Source organism: Trichomycterus rosablanca, chromosome 10 (genome assembly GCF_030014385.1).
Source record: "Trichomycterus rosablanca isolate fTriRos1 chromosome 10, fTriRos1.hap1, whole genome shotgun sequence".
Lineage (NCBI taxonomy): Eukaryota > Metazoa > Chordata > Actinopteri > Siluriformes > Trichomycteridae > Trichomycterus > Trichomycterus rosablanca.
Window position 1 is genome coordinate 20,398,825 of NC_085997.1, and position 19,946 is coordinate 20,418,770.

At 36.8% G+C, this 19,946-nt stretch overlaps 1 long non-coding RNA gene across 3 annotated transcripts; it reads left to right on the forward strand.

The window, feature by feature from the left end:
• Positions 1-455: 455 nt before the first annotated feature.
• LOC134321839 (uncharacterized) lies at positions 456-14,273 on the forward strand. Of its 3 annotated transcripts, XR_010013930.1 has the most exons (5): positions 456-545; positions 2,671-2,807; positions 7,567-7,681; positions 7,944-8,210; positions 14,090-14,273. It is a non-coding gene; the product is annotated as an uncharacterized LOC134321839 (long non-coding RNA). The 3 variants fall into 3 exon arrangements; XR_010013928.1 differs by lacking the exon at positions 7,944-8,210; XR_010013929.1 differs by lacking the exon at positions 14,090-14,273 and having other exon boundaries at positions 7,944-8,759.
• The last annotated feature ends 5,673 nt before the right edge of the window (positions 14,274-19,946 follow it).

Sequence of the window (19,946 nt, forward strand, 5' to 3'; positions counted from 1 at the left end):
GACACCTTCTAATATATCATTAAAATAATACAATGAATGATTAAATAAATCAATAAACAAACTTCCCATTAGGGGTTGTCACAGTTGATTATTCCTTTCCATCTTGACCTGACCTAATCATCATCATCTGTCACTCAAACCACATGCATGTCCCCATCACTGCATCTATAAACCACTTTTTGAGCTTCCTCTCCTTCTCCTGGCTGGTGGTTCTATCTTCAGCACCATTCTTTTATCCTTCTAATCCAGGTGTGTCAAACTCAAGGCCCGCGGGCCAAATCCGGCCTGCCACGTCAGAGCTTTAAAGGCGTATGATTGCTGTTATGGTTTGAGTAGTTACAGAGACGTACTTATAATTTAATGAGACACCTGCGCCTTTAAGCAGCAACCGTTGACATTGTAGTCATGGCAACTAACTTTAACTTTGCTAAGAAGCCATGTCACTTTTACGTTTTAGCAGCAAAAGAACGCGGGGTAAAGTCAGTAGCGTAAAAAATAATAAATAGAAGTTAATTCTCTTGCAATTCAATACAGAAGCATCGTCTGTAAGTAGTAGACATTTATATTCTCAGTTGTTTGTAAATGTTTAGCAAGTATGTTACAGAGGTTCAGTTACAAATTTACCGTAATTCCATAATTAAATATGGTTGTCACCGTTACTATAGCAATTAGTATTTTTACACAAAACACGTTAGCGCTATTTTACGTTTGGTAGTTTTACTCCATTCTGATGCACACAGTGTACAAGTTGAGAAGCAAATAAAACCAACATAACTGTATTTTGGAGGGAGTTGTCTGTCTGTCTGTCTGTCTGTCTGGCTGAGAAAGGGGGAAAACTTGGCGAGGGCAGAACAGTTGTCTTAAAATACACTGTAAAATCGTACATTAACTGACTCTCACAATTCATGCCGATTTTGTGACCTGCAAAGTGATCGCACCCCGCCACTAGATGATGTTGAGAAATATTTACAAATAATCCCAAAATGTACAAGAAGAGAAAGTTGAAGCAGAAGGAGGTAATTTAATGAAAGATGGGAAAGTGAATACAAGTTTGTGCTTCAAGAAGTATAAATTTGGCATTTTGACACCAAACACAGAATTTAGCCTCCAAGAAAAACAACAAATTGTACAAGACTTAAAAGGCAGACTGCAATCACAGCTGGGAGGGCCACCATAATGCAGATGTTGCCCTCGGTGAAAATGAGTTTGACACCCCTGTTTAATCCCTTCTCTGCACATGCTCAAACTGTCTCAATCTTACTAACTTTGTCTCCAAAACATGCAACCTGTGCAGTCCCTCTAATAAACTCAGTCCTAATCTTGCCCATCTGCGTTACTCCTAAGGACAATTACAGCGTCCTCATCTCTGACACCTCCAGCTCTCTTTTTTGTCACTACCGCATAGCAGACTTCATTACTGTCTTGTAAACTTTCCCTTTCACTCTGACATATACCCTTGTATCACGAATCACTCAAGCTATTCTACGCCATCCATTCCACCCTGCCTGCACTCTCTTCTTTACCTTTCTACCAAATTCTCCATCACTTTGTGCACACGACACCTTTGTAAACCCGTCCACTTTCATCACCTCAACTCCTTAAAACTTAACCTTTCCGCTAACCTTCTCATTCACGCACATGTGTTTTACTTATGCTAACTCTGATTCCCCTTTTTCCCAATGCATACCTCTATTCTTACAGGCTCTCCTCAACCTACTCCTTACTCTTGCTATAAATCACAATGTCTTCTGAGAACAACACATTCCATGGAGACTCCTGCCTAGTCTTGTCCGTCAGCCTGTCCATGATCATTGCAAACAAGCTGACCTTCAATGAAGTACCACTTCTACTTTAAACCCGTTCGTCATTCCTAGAGCACATCTCACTGCTGTCACACTGTATTGATACATATTTTGCACCAGGCTTACATACCTCTCAGCCACTCACAATTTTCCATAGCTCCTCTCTCTTTTGATCTAAACGCACAATGCAACTTCCTCTGGCCTTTCCTGTACTACTTCTTCAACATGCCCAAAGCATACATCAAATCTCATCACAAATCCTTACCTCTTGTCTTAACCTACTCTTAGTAGCTTTCACTACTCTTTTCCAGATCTTAATGCTGTGGCTGATCAACTTTATGCCTCTGTAGTTCCTGCAGCTCTGCACATCACCCTTATTCTTAAAAAAAAAATCAACAATTAAGGTTTTTTTCACTTCTCAGACATCCTCTCACATTTAAAGATTTTGTTAAACAATCTAGTTAATTACTCCATAGGAATTCTATGCTATCGTAAACATTTACATCTCAACATTGGTATGCCATCTGGGCCAGCTGCCTTTCCACTCTTCATTCTCATTATAGCTGCTCTCACTTCCTCCTTGCACTTATTAGCTCACTATCTCTACGTCATCCAACCTTCTCTCTCGGTTTCTTAATTCATTAGCTCCTCACAATACTCCCTCCACCTTTTCAGTATACTTTCCTTTTTTGTCAGCACATTCCCATGAAAGTCACACACTCTAAGTAACAATCACGGTGAAATAAAAAAAATCCTTCCCAAAACTGTTGGCATAAAGTTGGAAGAATGTTGTTTATTTATTTATTTATTTATTTATTAATCCTCTTTTTCTCAGAATTTTTTTCCCCAATTTTCTCTCCTAATCTAGTCGTATCCAATTACCCTGTTGGTTACACTTCACCTCCACCAATACAACTCTCCACTGCTGACTGAGGAGCTTCGCAACTGACACATGTCCCCTTCGACACGTCAGCAGTACCAACTGCCTCTTTTCCCCTGCACAAGGTGAGTTCATATGCCGCCACCTGATTGGCATTATTCCCCAACTATGAGGAACCCTGGTCCGACTTACCAACCCTGTGAACAACAGCCAATCATTGTTCATGTGGTTGCCCAGCCAGATGGCAGAGCTGAGATTCGATACAATGTATTCGAAATCCCAGCTCTGGTGTGCTAGCAGGCTTACCGCTTCGCCACCTGAGCGGCCATGTTGTTTATTTTTAATAAGTGATTTTTACCCCTGTACAAGGCCACTGTTTGTTAGTCTGATTAATAATGTGAAATTTAAAGCCAATCTAAAATATTTAAATGGATTTTCATTATTAAAATACATTAAAATGATTAAAATTGTAATACATTATTTGACAAATACATTGTGACTCACTCACAAACAATGGAAAAACTTTCATAAATCTTTAAATCTGTATATTTTCAGCTTTCTCTAGTTTGCCTCCAACTACTGTGTATGTGTGCAGTGTAATGATTTTTTGGAAAAGAATGTTTGATTGGCATAACTGTTGGTAAACCCTGAAGGAAAGCTCCAGGCAGTTGGACCGGTGCTGTTTATGCAGAATTCGTAGCAAGGCCACCAACTCTCTTTATCTTTTGCAAAAACAAATGTAATGTATTTTAATCAGAGAAAATAAACTAAATAAAAGCAGTACGTAGAATTGAATGTTATACATAATTATTATTAAAACAGCAAGAAAATTATTTATTCAAAATAGCATTCAACATTTTAAAAAATAAGAAAAGGCCTATGTACAGTACATACACTATAAGGCCAATTTGTACACCTGAGTGTGAGCTTGTTGTTTTTGTCTTTGGTCTGGAGCACAAAAAAAGACCTGGAATGCTGATTCATATGATCGCAATACACGTTTCCACTGTGTGATGGTCCATCCTAGATGCCTCAGAGCCCATCAATACCGCTTCTGGACATGGTTAACATAAGGCTTCTTTTTGCACAGTAAAGTTTTAAGTGGCATTTGTGCATGTAACTCCATACTGCAGTGCTTGCCACAGGTTTGCCAAAGTGATCTCTTGCCCATGTGGTTATATCAGCTATTGTTGAGCTATTGTTGAGTTCAGCTTAAGCTTGCGCCCTTGGCCTTTACACACTGAAATTCCTCTCGATTACTTGAATCGTTTAATGATATTAAGCACTGTTACATTGTTTTTAAACAATTTAAATATTTTCTCATGCATTTGTTGACAAACTGGAGATCCTCTGGGCATCTTTGCTCATCAAAGACTCATCAAAGCCTTTCCTGGATGCTGCTTTTGTACCAAACCATGATTACAATCACCTGTTTGGAATCACATTATTATGTAGTTTTTTCACCTCACTACTAGCCCTAAATTTGCATTTTCCATACTGTCTCAACCTTTTCCGATTTGGGGTTGTAAATAAAGTGACATCTATGTGATCTTTCAAGCTATAACAGCAGTCTAACAGTGGGGCCATTCAGTCAAAAAACTGTCTATGGCTGGGCACTGATGTTGATTAAGAAAGCCTCAATTTATGTTCCAGTTCAGTCCAAAACTGTTCAGTGGGGCTGAGGTCAGGGCTCTGTGCAGGTTACTGGAGTTTCTTTAAACCAAGTTTTACCTGTTTATTACCCTTGCTTTGTGCACAGGGGCACAGTAATGCTGGAACAGAAAATAACCTTGCCTGAACTGTTGCTGCAAGTTGTAGGCATATAATGTCCTTTATATAATTGATTTATTATGCCTGTAAGCAACCGGGTGCTTGGAACACATGAATTCAATAACTAGAAGGGGTGTTCTAATACTGTTGTTCCTGTAGTGTAAGTAGTTAAACATAGGTGAGTACATGTGCCTTTAGAAACACTAGAATCTTATGTTGGACCTGGTTTCAGACTCTAAGATTATTCATATTGATGAAACCCCAAAATGCTCCCCATTTTCAGGAAAGTTGTTTTTTTCCTAAAATGCACTTAAAACAAGAATGTGTCCATTCATTTGAACCTGTATTTTTACCTAAATAACTACCTTATGCCTTTAAATGTTTTGGCTGACCAAATTGATTGCATTTAATAAATGTAAACAAATTGTGAATTTTAACCCTGAAACACATCAGAGTAAAATGCAAGATGAGAGTGAAAAATTTGGTTTTAGGAAAAATGAATGTTGAGTTTTCTGTGCCATAGACAAAAAGGACCATCTAAACTGTTATCAGTGAAAAGTGCAAAAGCCAAAAACATCTGTTCTAGTATAAAGGGCTTCAGCTCCCACGAAACTAGTGACTTGCATATGTCTTAATGTAACAATGATGTGGAGGCTTATATTGTGATTTTGAAGTGACGTGTTGCCATCAAGGCAGCGTCTTTTCCCAGGAAGACTATGGTTATTTAAACAAGACAATGCCAAGCCTAATTGTACCTATGCTACAACAGCATGACATTATTGACAGACTGCATGTGCTACACTGGCCTGTGTGCAGTTCAAATCTATTGAAAATAAATAGTGCATCATTAAGAAGAGAATCAGACAGTAGTGACCACAGACTGTTGAGCACTGGAAATATTGTATTAAGCAAAAGTGGGGAATATTTCACCTGCACACTTGCAACAATTAGCATCCTTGGTTCCCAAACAATAAAAAAGTAATATAATACATAGTAAATGTAATTTATTTTTTTTGTCAGTTAAATAGATGTTCAGAAAAATTGACAGATGACAGATTCTTGTTTTTTTTGCATTTTACAAAACAGGCCAACTTATTCAGGTATAAAGTTTATAGTTTAATGCACAATTGCCACTGTAAAATGTGTGAGTAAAATCACTATGTTTCTCAAGTACTTTGACTTATTTGATGTTAATTAACACAGTAAAATGGGTTGGTGCTCATGAGAGTCTCTGTTTGATACATGACATGTCCACATTAACAATATACAGTAAAAAATATTTGCATTTTTGTCAGAATAAATTGTAGATCTTAGATTTTATATAATACAGTTGTTAACAATTATCATATTATTTATTAGGAGAAAAAAAGTAACCCAACAGAACTGGCCTGTGTGAAAGAGCAAATGCCCCTGTAGTTAATCAACCAGTTAATTAAATGTAATTAAAAATGGGCTTATTTAGACAAGAGAAAACAAAGCCTCATTATTTTCAGCTCTGATAAATTAAAACTTACCTAAAAAGAAAATCACCAGCATTGTGAAATAGACGTCTCAACAAACAGTACACAATGTCACTATTAAAATAATTTGAACATGAAAGTAAAAGTACAAAATATGAAATTCATGATCTTCTAATGAAAAAATTAAACAGCATAAAATGAAACCTTGTTAAACTTTTTACTTTTTTTTCTATTCATCACACTAAAAGAAAGTGATTAAAGAATCCAAACACATGTTAGTATATGGTATTTATATAGGGTAATATAGGTGCATAACCATTTTGATTTAATAAACAAAAATAATATTTAAGAACTGTAGTTATATTTTCTCATGTTTAAGTGTCCCATTTTGTATGAGGATTTAGAACAATGTTTATATAGTCTAACATCAATTTTATTGTAGTGAAGTTTAAAAGACACTTTGGATACAAAAAAATTAGAAGGAAAAAAAATACTTCTATTAATGTGTGCCAACTTTTTGTCACTTTTGCCCTGGGCAGTTATCTCCTACATCTATTGTTTATGTTGCCAATACAAACAGTACTATAAAAATATAAAAGTACTATATGTTCAAAATTACATTACCATACATAGTCACCTAGTCCTGTCTTTGTTATAGATCTTTAGTTTTTGTAGGTGTTTGGGTCTGGGCTTTTTATTAGTGTGGTTAATCCATTGTTTGTTTTTATCTGTCTATTTGTATAAAACATTTTTACCATTAATAGTTTATTAACATTTGTTTAATGATTGACACATTTTACATCCATAATGGCTTATATTTTTAATAAACTTAAAATAAGACCCAGATTTTAGTGAAGCTGATATTAATCTCAGAACCTGAGCCTTTTATTTTGTTATTTTAAGCTGCAATGCTCTATCTCTGACCTATGTCATGCAGGTGCTAAATCATCCTTTAAATTAATTTATTTCATTGTTAAATTTGAATATGTTTTATTGTGACTGACAGTTTTTTAGGATATGCACAGTTGATAGAGTGCATATTCGTTCATTACGTGTGGCTTTGCATGATGGATATTCGGCTGGCATTGCTGGACTTCTATCATCAATCAACAGCATGGGAGGTCACGTTTGAAGACATGCATCCAACCTCAAAAAAGGATGTTTAAAAAGTCACCTTTAATTTAGTAACCTTCAAAGGGCCCCTGTGCAGCAGTGCATGACCTGTATTTCAGCTCAAGATTCCTGCAATTTTTGTACCAAACCGTTATATAATCAGAGACCCTGCCTGTATCATGCACTGATCTGTTTTTTTGGCAAATTTCTAGTCTATCCAAAAATGGGATCAGTTTTAGTCCCTCGAGAGCAGCTAAATTTACTGTGTAAAGGTCTTAAGGCCTATAGATTTTTAAACCATTTTGGCTTAGATGTTTATTATATGTTCACTAGTTAATAACAGCAAATTAAATTAACCCTGTGAATATTAGGTATACTGGGTACATCTGTCCAATACTTAGATGTAATTACTTTATAATTATTTTATAAGATACACCTACCATACTTTTACTGGCCTCTTTATTACAAACACTTACCCTGAGAGCACTTTTTTCATGTTCTATATGTGTTATTCTTTAATCTTTACAGTTTTTAATTACAGGACTGTTGGTGCTAAATATTGGTTGCAGCACTATTCTCACCCCAGAACTGACAATGAGGTGTTTAAAAAGCCAATAAACACTGCTGCACCTACTTCACATGCTACATTTATGCTGGTAAGGGAGGTTTGCTTTTATTTTAAGTTTGCTGATCAAAATGCTTCATTTGTTCATTCTCCCTATGTATTTTTTTAATCTGCTTTCACATCTGTTTTACCTTGTTTTGGTTTTTTTTTGTTATTAGCTTCATGATGAAAGTTAACAGTATTATTTTTCTTGGTGCTATTGCTCTATTATTAAACCCTGTTACACTGTTATTAATGGTTCTTACAAGTGCCCTAATGGTTTAAATATTCTTTTTTACTACTCCCTTATACAGTCAAGTCACATTAGTACTTTCTATTTTTGACGGCGGCAGCGCGTAGCTCATGAAGGAAGTCATGTTACATGGCTATAAATGTCCGACATAGGTTGGAAGAGCCTGCAAGTACTACCCTGGTCTCCTAATTTTCCAGACTTTAACCCAACTGAGCATCTGTTGGTCGTTTTCGCTCTATGGATCCTGCCCCATGCACCCTCCAGCAGTTGTGGGATGCACTGCAGTCAGCATGGCTCCAGATACCTGTGACAACCTACCAGGACCTTAGTGAGTCACTCCCATCCTGTCTAGCTGCTGTCTGTGCTGCAAACAGCAGTTACTCTGGATATTAGCTGGTGGTCATAATAATTTGACTGTGTATTTTAACAGTTAATTTCTCCATTGATTTGCCTTAATGCAAGCTTTGTTCTCTTCTTTGTAAATCTTAGAAATTAATATAATTGTATAGTGCTTAAAACATTTATTTACACTACTTTAAACAACTGTTTGCCTTTCCTCAAAAGGTTTAAGTATGGTGGTCATGTTACTGTTTCTTTTTTTCCCCCACACAGATTACAACCATTCAAGGTTATAAATAATTTTGTGAGCCCATCAAGGAAATACAAAATAATGTCTGATTGAAACACTTGAAATGCTGGATGTGGGAAAAAAAATAGCCGCCATGCCTGTCACTAAGTGTAAATTTTTTTCTCACCCTAATCACAGCATATAGGACAACAAATTGAACATTTGGAGCACAATATTTCTCATTTATAGACTAATTTTTTTAATATAAAAAAAAACCTAATTTGCATATTCTGTTTAATGTTAGTGTTTACTTAAGGTGCATGTTGCAGGTGATTCACAAAGAATGCAGATGATTGTGAGCAAATAATATTAATATATATTACATTTGTAAAAAAATAGCATTAAAGTTTAAAACTTAAAATGTATGATAGCTATTTTTTTTCATTTTTAACAATACATACATTTGTTCATTTTGTATATTTAGACCAAGATATAAAACATCCTGTGACCATTAAAACACTTCTTTCTATACCAGCAATGTCAAAACAGAATTAGCATTTAACTGGTGCATTCTTTTTGCATGCTTTTGTGCTAGGAAAAAAATTTATAACTCTTCTCACTATTCTTTTTTCTGTTCTTTCTGTTTAATTAAAATAACCTCAATTCCAATTACAGAGGTACCTTGAAACTCAACATCAATTGGTTCTGGGAGTGGCGTTGAGTTTAAAAGACATTGAGTTTTAAGGTATTTTTTTTCTATAAGGATGTATGGAAAACCTGTTAATGTGTTCCCTGGTCCCGTGGAACTGCGTATATTTTAGGCTAATGTGAAATAATGGGGTTGTTTTTGACACTTATACACTTAAAATAACACAAATATGATCTAAAAACACTGAAATACAATTGAAAAACAGTTAAAAATCAATAAAATATATGATAAAACCTGCACTTTAGTTCTTTATTGTTTTCTTATGCTTCTTAATTAGTGGAGAGAACTTATGAGCAGTAATAATTAAGAGAAGTTTAGTGTTCCTGTGTCGTTCTTTTAGTACATTAAGTTATATTAAGCTTTATTTTAACGATAAGTTAAAAGCTGGATCTCACAATTTCTCAGAACCTCGAGCTGTAACACAAGTTTAAAAAAGAAACAGTTAGGAAAAGCCAGATAAACACAGATATATGTGAAGCTTTCAGACTGGATTTCATGGTTATTCCACACAAATGCAGATTTGTCTCATACTTGCACTTTGATGAAATTTTACCGCACCGCTCAAGCCAAGCACTGAACAAAGCAGCAGTCACACACGTTTTAGGGAAACGTTGAGTTTAAGGGTACAAATTTCATGACGAAGGGTGTTGAGTTTCAAAGATTTTGAGTTTAGGGGACGTTGAGTTACAAGGTACCACTGTATTTGTATTAGGACCTGGGTACCTCACTGAACATGCCTTCAGGGTGTCCAGGTTCCTGGTGGTGCCATGCAGTCAATTAATGCTTTACCCAGGGTTTACTCCTGCTCAGCACCCAGTGGTTGATTGTAGCGCCGGACCCACCTTGACTCTTATCAGAATTAAGCAGTTATTGCAAATACAATAGGTAATGTAATGAATAATATTACTGTAAATCACGATAAAACATTTGGTAAACAAAGCAGATTTATGCAGCAGTTTTCTTGGCTTCTGTGACTAAAAATTTCCTTAAGGTTTGAATCAAAGTGTGAGCATTTGTTGCTCAGTGATGAACTGGAATTAATTGCCCACTCTTCTTGGCAAAACTGCCATTTTTGTAAAAAAAAAACAAAAAAACAACTTGTTCAGGTTGTAACACAACAAAACACCTGCCCCCACCACCAACATCACACTACTACTGCATGTGGTTTATAATATGGAATTTTTTTTATAGGTATAAGGTAAAAAGAACCCCTAGCTGTCTACAAATTCTTCTAAAAATGTAATAGTCTGAGATTTCTGTTCTGCGAAGTCGGCTAAATTCTAGTCCTGCTATGTTCAACCAGCTATATTAGCAGACCAGTTTAATATTGTAAATTGGTTTATTAAATGTGATGTTAAAACAACTCAATGGTAATGTGTGTGTGTGTGTGGGGGGGGGGGGGGGGGGGGGGGGGGGGTAAATATTTTTCCTATAGTAAAAACAAAATGTGCTGTTTTTAAAGTTCTTTCTACTAACTGTTCTCTTTTCTGACATTTTTAAAAATGCAAATGACTGATAATGACAAATATACAGTAACAAAAGCAAATGGAAAGGGCAATAACATTTTACTTTCCTGTATGTATGAACATGGGATTTTTCTGTTTGGGAGAAAATGTGTATATTTGTAAAAGCTAAATGTTTGGACATTAACGCTCTCTCTTGGTCTCTGTTTTATCTCCTCTTTTATTAAATGTTGCACAAAGCCTTGAAGGAACAGCTGTATCTGAAAAATGTGGTACAATTTGCTGAAAACTGTCTTTTTTAATATTACTCAATCAATAACAGTGCAGGAAGAAGATACCACTGGTTTCAAAATTACAAATGTGTACTTGTGTGAGTGTGCGTTGTTATGTGCCTGTGTGCAATTGTGTTTGTGTTTTATCACTCATGGCTGAGGAAAGAGTTACGATGCATTCTTATTGCAGTAAAGCAAGATGTTTTTCATCTATTCAGCCTTTCATTTTTTATAGAGACAGGTAAATATCCTGCACAGGGGATAGGGAGAGATACCGTGTTGAGAAGCAGGTCGTGAGAGCAGAAAAAGTTTTATCAATTTTATGCAAAAAGAAGTGGTTACTGCTGGGTGGTACCTGGTGAGATTTTTGCATGTGGCTTAACTATGGACTTGAAAATCACTTCATTACGTTTAACAATATTTGCAGTAGCAACAGATAAAACAGTTGGGGCTGGAGGAGCAGTTGTAGCCTAGTGGTTATGGTACTGGGCTAGTAATAGAAAGGTCGCTGGTTCAAGCCCCACCACTGCCAGGATGCCACTAAACAAGGCCCTTAACCCTCAATTGCTTAGATAATATACTGTCACAGTACTGTAAGTTGCTTTGGATAAAAGCATCTGCTAAATGCCGAAAATGTAAATGTAAATAAATCAGAATGGTATCAATACAGAGAGTATTTCTACATTTCTATTCAACAAACATTCTAAAACATACAGCACACATGTATTTTGGTTGGAAAAGGTACAGTTATTAATTTTAAAATACACAAACATTTTAAAGGGGATTACAGTTAGGTGACTGGCTGGACCATGCAAAGTTTTTCTTTTTTTCTTTTTTTTTTGAATTTTCTATTTTTCCCACTTTTCCCCCCAATTTTTCTCCCCTAATCTAGTCGTGTCCAATTACCCTGATTGCGTCCTCTATACTGATTCGAACCTTCACCGCTGACTGAGGACGCCTCTCAACTGACATACCGGCACGTACAGTCAGTACAGACTGCATTTTTCACCTGCACGAGTCGAGTTCATACACTGACAGGCACTGTGTATGGAGGGCCACACCCCCATCAGCATTATTCCTCAGCCCTGTGCAGGCAGCATCAGTCAGCCAGCAGGGGCTGCAGTTGCACCAGTTATGAGGACCTATGATCCGAATTTTTTTACCCTCTAACCCTGAACAACAGCCAATCGTTGTTCATGCTGCCGCCCAGCCCAGTCAGAAAGGCAGAGCTAAGATTCGATACAATGTATTCGAAACCCCAACTCTGGTGCACTAGCGTACTTTATCGCTGCGCCACCTGTTTTTCTTATTTTTAAGGAATCAGTCTAAACTTTATTTGACTTTAAGTTTGGGTTGTTGTCTTACTGTCTTGAAATGCCCAGGTTTGATTTCTTGAGATTAAATTTGGTTAAATTTAAATTCTCTTTGGGTACATTGGTCCACTGATATTACTTTTAATGAGATGTCCCTTTACCGTTCTCAGAAAAGCAGCTCCAAATCAGCCCCATTTTACTTTCATAGTTAACGGTGGCTATGGTACTTTTGGGATTGTACCCACAACCTGTCTTTCTCCAAACATGACAAGCTAAATTACTGCCAAAGTGTTAAATTTTTTTTTTTAGATTACAGTTTTTTATAGATTTTCATTTCTTAGTCTCATGTAGGCAATTTTGTAGGCAATTGAAAATAATAGTTACTTAAAATCAGTTATTAGTTTTTATATATGCATGTAAATAGTTGGTAAACCGAGGGTTCAGACTTTGCAACAAGATATTGATCTTCTCTGAATGAATCTCCACACCAAACTTTGTGGGATTGTAAACCTGCATTTATCAAAATAAAATAAACACACCGTTTCCATACAGTGTAAATTCTATGTTTATTTATTTTGGGTTAGGGAAGTTTGGTTATACATGATTGTCCTAATGTCAGCCTAATGTCAGAATGTAAAAAACCATAAGATGTAAAATGTATTTAGTTTATGTAAGAACAATCACAATGCAGATTAATTTAAGCATTTCTAAATAAGTATTCTTTTATTTTGATTAGTTTTTACAACATTATATTATGAAATGTCATGGCTGTTTTGAAAGCCTGTTCATTCAATTACAGGCATAATACAACCCCAAATCAGAAAAAGTTGGGACAGTATGAAAAATGCAAATAAAATAAAAATGAAGTGTTTCTTACATTTACTTTGACTTTTATTTGACTGCAGACAGTTTGAACCCAAGATATTTCATGTTTTATCTGCTCAACTTCATTTCATTTGTTAATATACCTCCATTCCTGCATTTCAGGCCTGCAACACTTTCTAAAAAAAGTTGGGACAGGGGCAATTTAGGGCTAATGAGATGAAAAGGGTGAAGAGAATATGGGTACTGGACTGGCCTGGCCTGGCCTGCAGTCCTGACCTGTCCCCAATAGAGAATGTGTGGAGAAATTTAAAACGAAAAATGCGACAACAACAACCCCGTACTGTTGCACATGTTTCCTGACGTGTTTGCAGGAAGAATGGGACAAAATAAAACCTGAAACACTAAATTACTTGGTATCCTCTGTGCCAAAACAAAAGTGTGGTGAAAAGGAATGGCAACATTACAAAGTGGTAAGTGCTTTACTGTCCCAACTTTGTTTGGAATGTGTTGCAGGCCTGAAATGCAGGAATGGATGTTTATAAACAAATGAAATGAAGTTGACCAGACAAAACATGACATATCTCAGGTTCATCCTGTCTGCAATGAAATAAAAGTCAAAGTAAATGTAAGAAACTGTTTTTTTTTATTATTATTTGCATTTTCCATGCTGTCCCAACCTTTTCTGATTTGTGATTGTATATTAAAATGATCCAAGCAGTGTTAAGGATAATGTTTGTATTATATAAACATTTAAACAGGAGAAAGTTATACCAACTAAAGGTCAACACAACAATATAGTACAATAATAGTATTGTAGTGTTAATGGAGCCTGTATACATCAATAAAGGAACATTTGGGAGCAAATAGCTTTTGTGTTATGTGATCACTTTACCCAGGGCATTCTAAATAATTTCCTTCACATTCTCAAAAAAGTACATCATTTAGTCCACTGCCCTTTTACATGACATGATCCTACGGAGTAGATAGCAGATATTTAAGAGAGTGAAATACTTTTATTCTGCTAAAAAAAGCTAAAAATGGTTCTTGTTGCCAACAGGGATCTCGTGTGGACTGGAATAAAAAACCTCTTCCTCTTTACTTCTCTGCAGTGTTGGAAAGCAGAGAAGCAAACCTTGTTTAGGATTCAACAGAATGCCCTGGGCTGTGGTTTTGTGGTTCTGTGGTTTGGTTTATTTCATTTGTTGTAGTCTCTGGTCTTCCAAAACAGAAAAAAATAAAGCTGCTCCTATTTATGTCTTCATTTCCACCTTGCAATTTTCTTCCTGTGCCAGCACCTTAAGGGGGTTTTAGCTGTTTTGTACACGTGCCCCATTTATTTGTCTTGTTCAAATCCATGAAATATTACAATCAGACCCTAAACCCTTAAACTGGAACACATTTTTAAACAAACACACACATACACACACACTTGCACAATGATTGCTCGCTCGCTCACTTACTGCTCTTTTTTTAACACTCCGCTTCACCCTGATAGGACTCACTGTTGGTCCTGACTCTACCTGAAAGCACTAAGCAGACATATCAATGCATTGAATAACAATAATTTTTAGAACAGTCAATCCACCTGAGATGAAATATCTGAAAAAAACCTATGCAGACAGGTTGCAGTACCAAAGTTAAAACTGCACTGTGATTATTCCACCTGCTTCCTAAATAGCCTCCAGTTATTGGCAATTTACAGCATTGCTAACACTGTTGAATTACAAAACTGTTTTGGTTTTAAACTTACTTATGGTAAGTACAGGGATTTTTTAGACACAATGTGTTTCCCTTGACAAATCTCTTTGTCTCTCATTGGCTAATCCTTGATTGGAGCATGCCTTTATTTGTCATATATACACAGATCAGCCATAACATTAAAACCACCTTCTTGTTTCTACACTCACTGTCCATTTTATCAGCTTCACTTACCATATAGAAGCACTTTGTAGTTCTACAATTACTGAATGTAGTCCATCTATTTCTCTGCATGCTTTGTTAGCCCCCTTTCATGCTGTTCTTCAATGGTCAGGACCCCCACAGGACCACTACAGAGCAGGTATTATTTGGGTGGTGGATTATTCTCAGCACTGCAGTGACACTGACATGGTTGGTGGTGTGTTAGTGTGTGTTGTGCTGGTATGAGTGGATAAGACACAGCAATGCTGATGGTGTTTTTAAACACCTCACTGTCACTGCTGGACTGAGAATCGTCCACCAACCAAAAATATCCAGCCAACAGCCCCCCGTGGGCAGTGTCCTGTGACCACTGATGGAAGTCTAGAAGATGACCAACTCAAACAGCAGCAATAGATGAGCGATCGTCTCTGACTTTACATCTACAAGGTAGACCAACTTGATAGGAGTGTCTAATAGAGTGGACAGTGAGTGGACACGGTATTTAAAAACTCCATCAGCATTGCTGTGTCTTATCCACTCATACCAGCACAACACACACTAACACACCACCACCACGTCAGTTTCACTGCAGTGCTGAGAATGATCCACCACCCAAATAATACCTGCTCTGTGGTGGTCCTGTGGGGGTCCTGACCATTGAAGAATAGGGTGAAAGTAGGCTAAAAAGTGTATGTAGAGAAACAAATGAACTACAGTCAGTAATTGTAGAACTTCAGAGTGCTTCTATATGGTAAGTGGAGCTGATAAAATGGACAGTGAGTGTAGAAACAAGGAGATGATTTTAATGTTATGGCTGATCGGTGTACATATACAGGTGTACAGTACAAGGAAATTGTTTCTTGACATATCCCAGCTTGTTTGGAGGCTGGGGTCAGAGATCAGGGTCAGCCATTGTACGGCCCTGAAGCAGAGAGGGTTAAGGGCCTTGCTCAAGGGCCCAATAGTGGCTGCAGTGCAGAGCAGAAATTCGAACTCTCAACATTTCAGTTGATAGCCCAAAGCTCTACCCACTAGGCTACCCAAAAAATAATCACTTTACTGTATGACGTACTCAGTCAAGGCCGGAGTCAAACCCACAACTTCGTAGACGACAGGTATCCACTCTGTTAAGGTACATTCTGTCAAAAGTTCAACCATTGTAATGTTTTTTTAAAGGGAGCATAATCCATGCCCCAACGTTAATTTTAAATTGCTGAATTAAATATTTTGGTATGCGAACAACACTGAAGAAAAGTAGATTATGCATTCAATCACAAGTACCATTTCTCATATCCTTGGTATTCCACTTATCAGGGCATAATAACAAAGTTCAGGGATGTCAAGCCAGCACTTTATTCTCAAGCTTTTCTGTCTTTCACTCCAGAGTTCTTCAGTACTATTGTAATACAAAGAGCAGCAGCAACAACATTCCCACAGTAATCACTCAAAGAACCCTACTGCATCACCATATGTCAATGCATTCACTTATCCTCACCCGCTGCTTCACTGCCCACTGAAGCAGCAAGTTCATTAACTGATCAATACTGCTGCAGCCAGGATGTATGCTAAAGACCCTTGCTGTCATTATTGTGTAAGACAAATCTACATTTTAAACTGTTCAGCTGTGAGTATGAAAAAAAAATACATTATTTTCTAAATTTTTTATTTCAGCCAGTTCTTGCTAAAGTCTAATCCTGAAACTTGCAAATACCTTAATCATTAGGTGTTTTTTTTCATATGATCTCCATGTCAGCACCAGTATTTATACAAAATTAATTGTTGGAAATGAAGTGGCAGTATTTGGTTATATCAGCTTCAGTTTTCAAAGAGATTTATCTTTGGTAAAAAAGGATATAACTTTTGTCAATATATATTTTTTAATTTTTTTTATAATTGAGGATTAAAATATTATTGCGCATCGTGCATTGTTCAGTTTGTCATTTAAGCCACCATTTTTAACCACTTTGTAGATACACTACATAGAATACGGTGATCTACAGCAGCGCTCCCCAACCTTTTTTTCACCACGGACTGGTGTCATATAAGAAGATAGAATTTCACAGACCAGCGGGGGCGGGAGGATTTAAAATAGAGCAAATAAAGAATGGAAAATCAGTGTGAATCCTAAGCCTTTTTCGCTGCAACGAGATGCTGCTCCCACCTAGTGGTGATAGGAGACAGTAAGACCTGAAGAGTTTTGGAAATTTAATTGCTCCTGTAGCGATCTCTAATTATTTATTCTTTCTGTGTGGCCTGGTAATAAATGACCCACGGACCGGTACTGGTCCATGGCCTGGTGGTTGGGGACCACTGATCTACAGCACCTGAATGACATTTGGAATACAGCTACACAACAAAGAATATTCAGAGTTTAGCTTTATATGCTGTGTAAGTATTGTTTAAAATAAATATGTGTGTGTATGTGTGTGTGCAGTAAGATCTTTATTTTATAGCATTACATATAAACAAAAATATGTTGGTTATTTTCTGTCCTGGGACATGATTTTAGTTGGACTGGTAATCAAAGCCTGTACATCAATATGGACAATGAAATATTTAATATTGCTGCAGGCAAAGTGTGCAATTTTTAATTAACTGCACAAATCACACAAGAGTAAAGTACGTTCCATATTTAAAGCATAAGGTAAATTGAGACATACAATTATGTAGAATGTAATCATGTAATGTCTTTGTTAAAATATTGCCCCTGAAAATAATTGTAATTTAAAATTGAATTCAAAATATTTTTTAAACTTTTTTACTTTGTACTTGAGTGATGCATTGGTTTACTTTTGCCTAACACTCAAAAGATAAAAATACATTATATTACTTTTCATGGGCATATTTCACAAATAAGTCACATCACAATCAGTGGTAGCTTATTGGTTAAAGCTTTGGACTACTAACTGGAAGGTTCAAACCCAGGCTTCCTCATGCTGCCACTGTGAATTCCTTATTCAGTGTACTTAACTCTCAACTACCCAGCGCAAAGTTAATGTGTAAAATGTAAAAATACATCTGCAAATGTGTAAATACAAATGTATTTCATGTAAAACAAACATAATTATTCTTATACAAAGCCTTGTTGTAATATAAACAAGAATCTGATTTATTAATTCTCTTGACAATACTTTTAATATTGCTTAATTGTATTTTGCTGGGGTGGCACGGTGGCTTGGTGGGTAGCACTGTCGCCTCACAGCAAGAAGGTCCTGAGTTCGATCCCCAGGCGGGGCAGTCTGTCCTTTCTGAGTTTGCATGTTCTCCCCGTGTCTGCGTGGGTTTTCTCCGGGACCTCCGGCTTCCTCCCACAGTCCAAAAACATGCAGTCAGGTTAATTGGAGACACTGAATTGCCCTATAGGTGAATGGGTGTGTGTATGTATGTGTGTGTGTGCGTGTATGTGTGTCTGCCCTGCAATGGACTGGCACCCCATCCAGGGTGTTACAGTGTGCCTTGAACCCATTGAAAAGCTGGGATAGGCTCCAGCTACCCCCTGCAACCCTAACTGGATAAGCGGTTAAGGAATTGAGTGAGAAAGTGAGTGTATTTTGTTATTACAAACAATTTTATTTAATAAACACATTTTAAAAGCTGGGAACAGTAGCAAAATTAGAGTGAAATGTGTTAGACGTTACATTTTAAAACATTAGACAATCAGCAACTAATACAGGTGAGGATTAAAAATGAGGCTTATTTGTTTGTTTGTGTATTAGGATTTTAACGTCATATTTTACACTTTGGTTACATTCATGACAGGAATGGTAGTCACTCATTACACAAGATTCATCAGTTCACACAAGGTTATATCAAACAGTCATGGACAATTTAGTATCTCCAATTCACCTCACTTTTATTTATTTGTTTGTTTATTAGGATTTTAACGTCATGTTTTACACTTTGGTTGCATTCATGACAGGAACGGTAGTTACTCACTACACACAAGGTTCATCAGTTCACACAAGGTTATGTCGAACACAGTCATGGACAATTAAGTATCTCCAATTCACCTCACTTGTACGTCTTTGGACTGTGGGAGGAAACTGGAGCACCCGGAGGAAACCCACGCAGACACGGGGAGAACATGCAAACTCCACACAGAAAGGACCCGGACCACCCCACCTTGCTGTGAGGCGACAGTGCTACCCACTGAGCCACCATGCCGCCCAAAAATTGGGTTTAAAAAGAAGACCCCCAAGGCTAAGTGTTTGCAAGGAAATATGGGTTGTGGCTTAGAATGGTATTGGGGGCACTTCAGAAAATTGTTGCCACTCAACTTGTGGTCATCTGTTCTGGTATGCACAAGGCTTGGTGACTTGCATATTTTTGGAGGCACCATTGACACGGAGGTGTAAATTAAAACTCCATGTCAATATACATATGCTACCATAAAGACAATGTCTTTTCCTGTGTAGTCCAAGGTTATTTCAGCAAGACAACGCTTGACTGGCCTGCCTGCAGTCCATATCTGTCTCCTATTGAAAATCTATAGTGCATCATTAAGAGGACAATCAGACAATGGCAACCATAAACTGCTGTGTAGCTGAAAGTCTTGTGTAAATCAGGAATATGCACAAATTCAATACTCTCTCAATACTTCAGCAATTAGTATGTTTAGTTCCCAAATGATTAAAAAGTGTAAAAACTAATGAAAGGTTATGTAACCCTTTCCCAACTTTCTTAAACTGTGTTGTAGGTATCATATTTAAAATTTATTTATATTCCTGTTTTATTCATTTTCAAAATGTCCCAATTTGAATCCATCCAGGAAATTGGAAATGGGGTTTATACTTTTTGATATCTGTGATGAACAGTCTCTGAATGCTACTCATGTCTTTAAACCAAGCACACACCTCTTTGAAACTAGACAATCTCTCATTAGCCTGCACTTGCAGGTCTGTGTCTCTGACCTTTTAACAATAATCCTCATGTGAATGTGAGGCACAGTGTAATAAAAACCCACTCTTCAAATCACAACATGATTAGTAGGTTCTGACTATGCTTGTTTGACAGTT